Source organism: Sparus aurata, chromosome 8, assembly GCF_900880675.1.
Source record: "Sparus aurata chromosome 8, fSpaAur1.1, whole genome shotgun sequence".
NCBI classification, from domain to species: domain Eukaryota; kingdom Metazoa; phylum Chordata; class Actinopteri; order Spariformes; family Sparidae; genus Sparus; species Sparus aurata.
In genome coordinates this window covers 1,223,297-1,234,180 of record NC_044194.1, presented here as the reverse complement: position 1 = coordinate 1,234,180, position 10,884 = coordinate 1,223,297, and the positions used below count along the sequence as shown (strand labels likewise).

At 41.7% G+C, this 10,884-nt stretch overlaps 1 long non-coding RNA gene across 1 annotated transcript; it reads left to right on the top strand.

Annotated features, from left to right (window-relative positions):
- Positions 1-1,562: 1,562 nt before the first annotated feature.
- Positions 1,563-8,842, top strand: LOC115587018 (uncharacterized). The gene is made up of 2 exons (XR_003984951.1): positions 1,563-1,614; positions 8,652-8,842. It is a non-coding gene; the product is annotated as an uncharacterized LOC115587018 (long non-coding RNA).
- Positions 8,843-10,884: the final 2,042 nt, after the last annotated feature.

The following is a 10,884-nucleotide window of genomic DNA, read 5'->3' as shown; positions in this document are numbered from 1 at the left end:
AAGTTGCGCATTTCCCTCCAAAAAGTTGGATGTGTATAAAAACGGCTGACTGATCGTCACTCTGTTTGGAGCTGCTCTTCTCTGAGGACACGAACACGGTGAGTAAACTGTTCTGTATAATCTGCTTTATGTGTCCAGTTACCTGCTCAGTACAGGTGTGTTCATGTCTGTGTGGGAGGTGTACAGATAGTTAATACTTATTGATCTCAGGTAATAAGCCCAGGTGATGTTCCTTCATATTATCAGCAGCTCCACATATTAACTACCTTCATGCGCTGTCTGAGCGCAGTAAGTTCTACTTATGTGCGGGTTAAAATGGAGCCAGCCTCCCTCTCATGTGGTGAGATTTGTTTCTAGCTCAAATGTTTCTGAAATAACTCTAAACAGAAGCTGTAGACGTCTCATTTAACTGTTAACTGTCGAGGTAAATTCAGCTGGAACATAATCCTGTAATAACATCCAATTAAATCCGTGATGGACGTTATGTTTTGTTCCATGCACCAAACTCCATTGTGATTTTGGTCGGTTTTATCTCTGCCATGTTAATTACATGAATAATGCACAGTTAACTAAACTTTGGTCACTATCTAAAAACAAGACGGTAGTTTCGGTAAAGTCGGCATGAAGTCTTAATAAATTAAATAAATGTATTTATTATTTAGAACGGCATGAAAGCTGTTAAGCTAACGTTAGCTGGTCAGTGAATGTGAGTGGTAATGCTATGTTAGCTAGCTGACTTTAAAGTTGTTGCAGATGCACTGCAGGTTTGGGAAACACGTTAGCAGCGGCTCAGCTGCCTTTATCAACGGGTACTGACACTATAACGAGCTTATAAAGACGTCTGAGTCATTTAATCGTCGTGTTTTTACAGACAGGTTTGCATGTTGGCTAACGTCTGTGTCTGTTGGAGAGTGTTAGCATGACGCCATTATCCTGCTATGTAATGTTAGCTTGTTAATACTAGCATCATTACAGCACAGTTAGCTAACAGGCTCCATGTGTTGTGTTTAATAATGTCTCAGTATGTTAGTATGTCTGCATCTATAAGGTCATTCTGAGCAGTTAAAGTAGTTTAACACACAATATGCAGCCTCATTGTAGCCTGCACACAATGGATTCAGTGTGTTTGTCTCAGTTCTGGTTTTATGTGATATTTAAATCACTGCACTGACTCCCTGTGTGTCAAAAGATAGACTTTGAAATCAATTTAGTTGTCTATAAAGCACTACATGTTCTCAGGATTTAATACTTTTGGTTTACTTTTAAAAAACACATTTATTAAATCAGATTATAGCAGATTTTACAGTGCAGAGTGATGTCATGCACATGGTTGCAGACTGCTACACCATTCTTTATTATGAAATTAAAATCCTGTAAGAAATCCCCTTTTTGCCGGATGTGTCTGTAATCTGATTTACATTTTCTTTTTTACTGCTATAATCAGAATATATATACGCAAACACACACACACATATGCATGTAGTCATCATGTTATATTAAAGTACTTCCTCCTCTCTCCAGGTGAACAGTGGGACTTGTCTTCAGCTTCAGGTGCAACAGCTCTGACCTGTATGGTGATCAGACCCAGAGAGGAGAGACACCTGGTCCAACAAGGTCAGTGAAATGTAGGTGCAAAACTTAAAGGCAGAAAGTGTGAGATTTGTCAGTTGCTGTTCATTAATACTCTAAAATCAGTAAATGATTCTAGAGGATAGTCGAGTCTCATTCACAGGTTGTTGAATACCGACAGTTTGGGTTGGTAGAAGCCACTACAGTGTCTCTGTTAGGACACGGCTCTTTAAATTTAGTAGTATTTTAAATGTTTTTTGTTTACTGAGAGGAAATATAAATAGTCTGTCTGTTTAGAACGCCTGCATTTATTTGATCTCATTTATATATAATATAAATGATATAATCATATTTTATTTAACATGTATATCTCCACTGTTCAGGCACAACATTAAAACAACTGACAAGTGAAGTGAGCATTTATCATCTTGTTACAATCAAATGTTCTGCTGGGAAACTTTGACTTCTGTCATTTCTGTGGATCCTCTTTGACAAACACCACCCACCCAAACACCGTTCAGACCAACTACACCCCCTCATGGCAAAGAACCTAAGGTGTCAAACTGGCCTCCTCATTCTCCAGATCCCAATCCAGTTGAGCATCTGTTGGATGAGCCAGAACCAACTCCCATCCACGTTGGGGCCCCCGTGGATCGTTCTTGGCTCAGACTGCATCCAGTGGAAGCTCAGTTGGATTGAGATCTGGGGAATCTGGAGGCCAGGTTGACACCTTGAGCTCTTTCCCACGTTCCTCGGGTCGTTCCTGAGCAGTTTTTGCAGCGTTGCAGGCGCGTTGTCCTGCTGGGGGGGCACTGCCATCAAGGAGTGCTGCTGCCATGAGGGGGTGTACTCGGTCTGCAGCTGTGTTTGGGTGACTGGTGTCTGTCAAAGAGACATCCACATGAATGCTAGGACTCATGGTTTCACAGCCGAACATGGTATTGGAACATAATGATCCATGTTATCTATTTCACCTGTCACTGGTTCTAATGTTGTGGCTCTCAGTGTAAACACATGTTAAATACTTTATGAATTAGATCATAGCTTACTGCGATGTTGAGCGCAGTAAGCTACGACAACCAGAATTTGAATTAGATCAAATAAATGCATTCAGGCACTGTAACCAGACTTGTTAATATTTCCTCTCAGTAAAACAAAACCTGTTTAAATGACTTCCTCTTCCTTTGAATCCTGTGGGCTTTGAGCTGGGACTTATACATTTTAAATGGACAGCTTCAATTATGTAGATTCAACATTAACATTAGCCTCAGCCTATTCGACCAGCAGGCCACTAATAAGGATCATATTCAGTTTCTGACGTGCAACTGTGCGGTAGTGAAGTTTTTGGTTTAGAAGCAGTTCTTGTGGTCTCATTCATGGTAGAGATGCAGCAAACTGAGCTCCAAACACCAGCAGAATAACCGGAGACATGTTAATTTCTGTTTGTCTGTCTAAGTCCTTTGAGTGTATAAACTATGTTGAGCAGAGCCTGGTGTTAACATTGGCATTCTTATTTGTGATAGAAGTGCTACAACACCATCAGAACTGAGCGGAAACATGTTGTTTAGGAGGCCTCGTTGTATAGAGCTGTTTAGGGACAAAAGTTCAGTGACAGTAATCCAGTTGTTAGTGGTCTGCCAGGCAAACCTGGTGTTATCATTGTTAGTTACAGGTTAACTTGACCGGACTTCAACTATCTTCAATGGCAAATGCCCGAGTGCTGTCCATCGGAGCTGTAAGCTGTGTTTTCTATGAATGGCAGTAGTCAGGCCTTTGATCAGCTGCTGGTATTGGTAGTAGTGTATCCTACGAGCCCTTGTGCCATCCCGCCAACTTACAGGCCCCTGTTGTTACACACCTATGGTATGGTAGAATCGTGCACAATGTGTACGTGTTTAGTTGGGCCTCGGCCTGGCTAGGGACATGCTCAGGGCCACGGTAAAAGCTCGCCTGACGCCACTAAAGCGGCTCCGGTCTCTGCCCTCATCTGTCCATGCCGATCTCACTCGCGAGTTCAGTGTGCATGGGCGCGATGCCTTTGCTTGAAGATAATGTGGAACTCTGTGAAAAAACAAATTACATTTTTTTTGCAGGAATTCATTTTCTTTGCAACTGTGTGTAACAGCATCCTGCTTGATAACACCATGCAGAGATCATTACAAAGCTGTTACAGGGCCCTCGGCCTCACTGCCCAGCAGACCACTAATAACGATTTGATTGTGCTGTGGTGACGTTTTTCGTTTGGAAGCAGTTGTTGTGGTCATGTTCATCGTGGAATTGCAGCAAACTGATAGCTACAAACAGCTTGAGTGGTTGTTAGTTTGTCTGCGTCCTTATGAGTGTACTGAAGGTTGTTTTCAGTTCAGGTTCATCTCCACTTGAGCGCAGAAATGTACGTTCAGAGAGTGCTTGATAAGCTTTATGAAGCCTTTGAAGTTTTTGTTTTATTGGAGAAACATCGTGGTATAAAGCTTTTCAGGCTAACAGTGTTAGCTAAACAATGTTGAGCGCAGTAAGCTACGACAACCAGTTCACCACCATAGAGTTCTAGGCACAAAAGTTCAGTAACAGCGATCCAGTTCTAAGTAGTCTGCTAGGCAAACTGGTTATCAGGCTTGTGTGAACCGACCAACCAGAGCAGACTGAGGCCCCGCCTCAAAACCCACAGGATTCAAGGACTGTTTTTACAGCTACTGGATATAAAAAAAAATATATCTTGAAATAAAATGTGTATGAAAATACAAGTCTTCTCACTTTTAACAACTCGACTCTCTATGAGTCCTGTTAATAGGCCACAAAGTGTGTTATTTGACGACCTGAGAATGAGACTCAAAAATCAGTATACCGACATCACTCAATTAATCAATTGATTAATAATTGTCCTCCATATGCAGCACACTAACTCTCAACTTTCTGCTTTTAATGCTGGATAACTTAATCTATAATAATACATCATGTTTGATCAGAGAATATTTAATATTGTTTATATAAATCTGCAAAGTAACTAGTAACTAAAGCTGTCAGACAAAGTGCAGTGAAAGTATGAATAATATAGTTAAAAACTCAATTTATGCAAAATATGAAAAGTATTTAACATGTATATCTCCACTGTTCAGGCACAACATTAAAACAACTGACAAGTGAAGTGAGCATTGATCATCTTGTTACAATCAAATGTTCTGCTGGGAAACTTTGACTTCTGTCATTTCTGTGGATCCTCTTTGACAAACACCACCCACCCAAACACCGTTCAGACCAACTACACCTCCTCATGGCAAAGAACCCAAGGTGTCAAACTGGCCTCCTCATTCTCCAGATCTCAATCCAGCTGAGTATCTGTTGGATGCGTCAGAACCAACTCCCATCCACGTTGGGGCCCCCGTGGATCGTTCTTGGCTCTGACTGCATCCAGTGGAAGCTCAGTTGGATTGAGATCTGGGGAATCTGGAGGCCAGGTTGACACCTTGAGCTCTTTCCCACGTTCCTCAGGTCGTTCCTGAGCAGTTTTTGCAGCGTTGCAGGCGTGTTGTCCTGCTGGGGGGGCACTGCCATCAAGGAGTGCTGCTGCCATCAGGGGGTGTACTCGGTCTGCAGCTGTGTTTGGGTGACTGGTGTTTGTCAAAGAGACATCCACATGAATGCTAGGACTCATGGCTTCACAGCCGAACATGGCATTGGAACACAATAATCCATGTTATTCATTTCACCTGTCACTGGTTCTAATGTTGTGGCTCTCAGTGTATACACATGTTAAATACTTTATGAATTAGATCAAATAAATGCATTTAGCCACTGTAACCAGACTTGTTTATATTTCCTCTCAGTAAAACAAAACCTGTAAATGGTCAAATGTACTTTATTTAGCATGTACCATACACACAACCAAAATGACATCAGTTCAAACATGGCTCTAAAACATTTTTTTTGTCTTCGAAAATAATAGGTCATATTTGAATAACAATAACTAGGATGTGCTTTATGTAAGGCATATGGCAATATAGCACATACCTTCCTCATCTTGTCAACTACACCTGGGTGAAATTTTAGACTTCTAGGCCTATCCTTATGGGAGTTATGGAGGTTTTAGTTTGTGGTGTCACTGGTGTCCACGAACCTCTCCAAAACGTCTCCAAATGGCCAAATTGTGCCAAATGCTTTTACTCACTTCTGTGACACTGGAAACATTACTGAAGCATTCTGGTGACTATAAAACCTTTCTCCATGATTCAAAACATAATTTATTCACACATTAATTTGATGGGTGGTTGGAGGGGTTTCCACACGCTTCTAGGTGGCCATATTGAGATATTGTCATGTGACAAGACACTACAGAATAGTTACCATTATACAAAAATGACAGACTATACTGAACTGAATTTCAAACAAGGATTGTATTATCTATCAATACACTATTACTGTATGTATAACTGTGCCAATATCAACAAAATATTAGTGTTTGCCATCAAAGTCCCAAGCACTGCGTCGGTGAAAAACAGTCTGAAAAACTGCAGTGGACTGGTTGCCACTCTGGTCTCCTGCTGTGGTCCGGGCTGTCTCACCGGCATGAAGGCAACTTGAGCAGGCTCAACGTCGTCATCCCCCACATCATGCCACTGTTGTTCCTCCGTGTGGGAGCTATGTGCTCTGGAGGATCCTCCTCTTCTTCCCCTCCCCCGGGCACGTCTGGCAGCACGGGAACGTCCAGCAGTTGGTGTAGAAGCTGCAGCTTCCCCTGAGCCAGAGGGGGCAGTGAAAGATGCAGCGGGGGAGGTAGCACTGGTGGATGCAGACGATCGTTGCCGCATCTGCCGACCACCTTCAGCAGGAGATGGGGTTTGGCGTCTGAGTGTCCTACTTTGAGGCTCCCAATCCACGTCACTGTCAGACTGTGACCTACAAAACACAATGCAATGCACAAATGTTACCAAATATAATGAAAAAATATATAAATGCATTTCAATGGGGTGTTATTTACATAGGAAACAAATAAACACGGATATGATATTATATATTACACAAAAACATCAGGGAAATAACTGTACATAAACAGAATAATTGAATTGGGGGAATATTCCCAGTGTCTGGTCAGTGAAAAAGATCTAGTTCAATTTGTTTACAAGCTTGAAAAAAAAAATCTAAATAAAAGGGAATTAGAGGATAGTCTGTCCCGGGGGGTGGGGGAAGAGAGAGACACGGACGGACGGACGCTCATCGCCGTCAGCCGGGGGACGGACGCTCGTCACCGTCACGCACGGAGTATAGCGCCGCTGACCTAGCGGTTTAGCGGTGTAGCGCCGCTGTTCCACCGTCTGGGGAGAACCCTGCTTAGGCGGGAGGCAAAAACGCTTGGGCGCCGCGCCTAAGCCGTATAATGGCAGGGAAAACCCTGACATTATAGAATAGGATTACAAGGATTACATAACTTTAGTTGAGTAGTTGAGTAGCTAGCTAGCTAGCTAGGCTTAGCAAGGCTAATTAGGCCCTGGGGCGCTAACCATTTAGCATCATTTATGACATGCTAATGTATACTGTACTGTTCACTGTAATCATAAAAAAAACCCACCCACTAACTTTCATTCAAATTTCACTCATGGCTAAATAAATAAATAAAACATGATCAAAGATAACGTTACTCACCGATCTAAGATGTCGTCAAGTCCCTGAGCGAACATCTCCTCTCTCTCAGTCATACTCACTGTCTTGACTCTCATCAGATGATGCTATAGTCCATTCCTGGTCATCTTCTCGGATATATTTGGATTTCTTCCTGGCTTTCGCCATTGTAAACTCTGAAAATGCCTACGAAGAAATGTAAATGTTTGCTGCGTCTCTTCACCGTGCCTCTGCTGCGTAAAGTCCGCCCACGAGTCGCCAGACGCACGGAAACCCCTCGGCTCATAAATACCTGACCTGGGCACGCCTGCCCTCATTAGAAAGGTAAAATAATTGGCTAGAAGCCTGAGTTATTGACATGTCGATAGCCAATACGCTATTCCTATACTAAGGCAGCGAAAAACAGTAAACAAAGTCTATTGGTCCTTCAAACAGGCAGCGCTCGATCTACTTCAGGGGCTCTGCTGGGGTGAAAACTGAACAGAAAAAGATGGGGACACTTTTATTTTGTAGCTAGCAAAGTGATGAAAACAAGCATACCCAACATCACCATACAGGAACTAGAAAACATTTCGGTGCGGCCGGTAAAGTATGAACTTTATATGCCGGACAAAGTTGGCAGACGGTAAACAAATGGACTTTACAGGACGATATTCACAAGCTGGAATAATTTTATGAAAAACCATTTTGATGCTTTTGATCAGTGGATTCTTACGGACAACTGGAATATAGATAATTGAGGAATGGACACATATTATGGCTTTATGGCCGCTTCAAAGGTAGGGAGTCGCCGTGTGTTTCTTGTGTCTCACGTTTACCATGCTGGTGAATATCAATGATTTATGGTTTGGTGCTCATGATTTCTGCAAAATCAACTGGATGAATGAATTGCGGAGATTCTCCTCTTTCTAACGACGTATAGTATGTCCATATTGATGAAAGTTGAAGCGGGATACGTCACTGCGCAGTGTAGACATACAGTCATTTATCTGAAATCGCCCGTCGGCGGGCGGGTGGGTGCGGAGAGGTTAAATACAACTAAGTTAGGGACTCAAACCTCCACAAGGAGACTCAAAACTCATCACAAATAGACCCAGGTCTCTTTGTGGAGGACAAACAACTACCACCAAAACAAAACCTCCAAAAACAATAAAAACCTGCACAGACACACAAAACCTCTAAAAAACCAACACTCAAAACCTCTAAAAACAAACAAAAACCCCTAAAAACAAACACAAAACCTCTAAAAACCAACACACAAAACCTCTAAAAACCAACACACAAAACCTCTAAAAACCAACACACAAAAGCCCTAAAAACCAACACACAAAAGCCCTAAAAACCAACACACAAAAGCCCTAAAAACCAACACACAACCTCTAAAAACAAACACTAAACCTCTAAAAACAAACACTAAACCTCCACAAAGAGACATCAAACTACCACTGCTCCTCTTTCTCTTCCTGCAGGTGACGGACGAGCAGCTGAGACGAATAAGACGAGCCGCCACAGGACCTGGAGCAGGAAAACTGAGTATCGTCTTCTGATGAAACTCCTTCAGGTCGTGCAGTTGTTTGTTGGCTCTGGTTTCACCTGCTCAGACAGTGAGCACTGTTGTCTTTGCTGGTGATTTACATAATAAAACCTTTTTTGAATTACACTCTATTGTGGTTTTTATAGATTTTTAAAGAACGTGTTGAGTCTTTTGATGGAGTCCAATGTCTCCTCTCAGTGGCATTTTCAAAGCTTTAACTATATTCGATGTATACATTTTCTTTCTGTAATGGAGAGCAGGGCTTCCATTACCTTCAGTATCTGTTTCTATTCTGGAAATGACTGCTATAGAAACCATGTGTTGTTTAATGTCAGAGTAAGTTAGCCTCTCTCCATCTCTTATCACATGAATGAAGCTAACAGCAGCTGTGAGAGTTTATAACGTTTTACCAGCAGCTGATATGAAATATACCTGCAGTGCTGCCTGTGATGTCACCAAGCAGACAGATAAAAGCTCATGTTGAGCAGCTACAGTAGTTTATATGATCATTATGCAGCCTCATTGTTACCTGCACTTTAAAATCATATTACTGGTCTGTAAAGCACTAAATGTTCTCAGGACTGAACACATTTGGTTTACTTGTACGGGGATCGGGAGGGTTATTTAAAATGTTTGTTCTGATACAGTTACTTATTTAAAAATAGTCAGTAATGTAATTGAAGTAAAACTGTCTACTCATCTAATTCATAACTGTTCACTGTGTATTTCAAATAAGTACATTAAGACATAAAACACAACACATAAGCACAAACAAGTCAAATAAGACAACCACTACTCCAGACCATGGCAGGTTGATAGCATATTAATATAGCACCCTGATAATTTGTTTATATGGGTTTATATAATTACTTTATTTACTTCAGTTGGTGAAGTGTAGTGATGTGGGCCTATACATGTTTTGCTGCTGCTTTCATGGTTAATGTGGCGAGTGAAACAGAAATGTCCTATCTGTTTTGAAAGGCCTTTGAACGCCTCAGGTTTCTCTTTTTTGGGTTTTTCGGGTTGAGTTTTACGCATTAACTGTTTATTTTTGCTAAATCCTTGTTGGAAGGTGTTTCTCGTGCTGATGGTGTTTATACTGAATAAGAGTTATAGTTCAGTTCAAGTAAACTGCATGGGAAAATGAATGCTCAATGACAGTATAGTTGCAATTAATAAATGAATGGGACTTCTCTGCAATTTAGCCAGAGTCACTTTCAATACATCCCACAGGGTTTCCGCTGGGTCTTAAAAGTCTTAAATTCTTAAATTTAATTTGTCCATATTTTGCATATAGGTCTTGAATTACATTTAAGTAAGTATGTTGATTTACTGCTTCCGTCTTCACCTTTTTTTCGGTGGGATTCACAGTTAGTTCTGTGTGTTGTACTTCTTTCTGAAGTGTCCAGGAAGGTAAGTGGCATTTTGCCAACAGCCCAGTTGGAAATTATCTCTTCACACTCCACCAGTTCCAGAAAGACTTCGACTCCGTACCTGATAATGAATTTGAAGCACAGTGTACACTCTGTAAGAGAAACCTCAGATTGGGCACACTTGGTGTGAAAGCGCTGGAGTCACACTCAAAATCAGAAAAACACAAATTAGCATCTAAAAGTCTTCAGCAAAGTCATGCGATCTCTTACTTTTGTTCGCCTTTGTCAGCAGTTCCTGGCCTGAGTTCATCTAGTTCTGCTCGACCCAAACTCTGTGCTGCCTCTACCGCCTCAGAGTCAGGCGACATCCAAACTATCTCTGGCTCTACTCCAACATAGAAAGCGGAGGTACTTTGGATTTTAAACACCCTTGCCAAACATCAATCTTTACCAAAGCAACGACGACATTAGCGAACCTTTCCAAGTTATGTTCACGGACTCAAACATACGCAAAACAATCAGCTGTGGAGAAGACAAGACTGCCTACATCACACGAGTTGGTCTTGCCGCGTTCATCAAGTGAGAGAACCTCTCCAAAGTAACTGGGCCATTTGTGCTCATGTTTGACGAAATCCTGAACAAAACAAATAAAAGAAAGCATTTGGATCTGCACTTTCGCTTCTGGGATGGGGAGCAGGTACACTCCCGGTATCTGGGATCCCAGTTCATGGAGCATGCCACAGCACAGGATTTACTGCAACAAGTGAAGGTAAGTAAATCAATTAGCAAGCATGA